Below are 2,041 nucleotides of genomic sequence, written 5' to 3' on the forward strand. Positions count from 1 at the left end.
TGAGAGAGAAACATCGATGAGAGAGAAACATCGATCAGCCGCCTCCTGCACATCTCCCACCGGGGATGTGCCCGAAACCCAGGTATATGCCCCTGACCGGAATCGAACCTGGGACCCCTCAGTCCGCAGGCCGACGCTCTATCCACTGAGCCAAACCGGTTTCGGCTTTTTAAATATATTTTATTGATTTTTTCTAAAGGAACTCTTGTTCCCACCATATCCAGCTCCCCCTTTTTCTTCTCATCCACTATAAATATCCAATTTCATTAGCTTCTGGTTGTTCCCACCGTATCCAGCTCCCCCTTTTTCTTCCCATCCACTATAAATATCCAATTTCATTAGCTTCTGGTTACCTCATTCTCTTTCAGTGAAAATATTTAAATAACATTAAGATATTTGTTTATTTACTCTGGTCTACAATATGAATAAAATAACATAAAAATGTGCCAAGACTACTACTACTACTAATAAAAAGCCTACTTAATAAATAACTCTAGATCTTTATGTTGTAATATTTTTATTCTTGGAATAGATCTTACTAAGATTGAACAGTCAGAATACTGTGTTTAAAAGTTACTTTGTTTTTTAACTTTAACTTTATTGTTGAAAGTATTGCAGATATCTTGTCCCCCTGACCCACTGACCCCCTCCATCCCACACCCTCTCCCCCAGGCCTTCACCACACTATTGTCTGTGTCCATGGGTTATGCATATATGCATATAAGTTCTTTGGTTAATCTCTTCCCACCAACAACCTCCCCTTCCCTCTGAGATTCATCAGTCTGTTATTTTTTGTTGTATGGTTAACTTTTTTTAAAATCCTCACCTGAGGATATGTGGATCTGTTCTTTTATTGATGAGAGAGAGAGGAGAAACATCGATTAGTTGCCTCCTGTTCATGCCCTGGCCTGAATTGAACTCACAACCTAGGCATGTGCCCTAACAGGGAAGTGAACCTGTAACCTTTTGGTGTATGAGATGATGCTTCAGCTGACTGAGCAACCCTGCCAAGGCTGTATGATTATTATTTTTTTAATCCTCACCCAATGATATGTTTCCCATTGATATATATATATTTTTTTAGAGAGAGAGTGGAGGGGAGGTGAGGGAGGAGGAGAGAAAGAGAAACATTGATGTGAGAGAGAGATATCGATTGGTTGACTCCTGTATGCACCCCGGGGCCAGGGATCAAGCCTGCAACATGCCTTTCTATCTGCTGGCTGATGCTCTAACTACTGAGCAAACCAGCCAAGTCTGTATGGTTATCTTTTTAAATTAAAATATAGTTTGCTCATTTTTCTATTTTGATTTAATTCTGCAGTTTTCTTTCTTTCAGTTTTGATATAATTTTCCTTGATATGTAAACAATTGACTATGTTAAAAATTTTACTAAAGGAACTCTTGTTCCCACCGTATCCAGCTCCCCCTTTTTCTTCCCATCCACTATAAATATCCAATTTCATTAGCTTCTGGTTTATCCTTCCCCTGGTTGTTTTTTTTTTTTTAGGGGAAATGCATTATCTTTTTGCACAATGGTGGCATAATAAGTTATTAAATGTATTTGTTGCAACTTTTTTTACCTATAAAAATGCCTTCTAGATATCACTTCATCAATTTATACAAATGTTCCTCATTCTTTCTAATGGCTACTTTGCACTTATTTTTGTAGTTATGCTATAATTTATTCAACCAGTCTCTTCTGGATGACATGTAGGCTTCCAATCTTAGCTATCACAAATAACAAGTGACCTTTGCATACATTGTTTTGTATTTTGGAAGGCTTATCTTCAGGCCAATTCCCCAAAGTGAGATTTCTAGGTCAAAGGGTAAATATGGGCTCTGTTAGGTATTGCCAAATTTCCCTCCAAGGGTCTTGACTGTTTTGCAACATGTGAGAGTCCCTCATTTCCAAACGCTCCAGCTGCAGAGTATGCTATAGAGCTTTGGAAAATGTCCGGTCTGATAAGTGAGAAACAGTAATCTGAGTATCGCTTAACTTTGCATTTTTATTAAAGTAAAACAATAGTATTGCCCGACCAGT

This window comes from Myotis brandtii, unplaced genomic scaffold (assembly GCF_000412655.1).
Source record: "Myotis brandtii unplaced genomic scaffold, ASM41265v1 scaffold621, whole genome shotgun sequence".
In the NCBI taxonomy this organism is placed as follows: domain Eukaryota; kingdom Metazoa; phylum Chordata; class Mammalia; order Chiroptera; family Vespertilionidae; genus Myotis; species Myotis brandtii.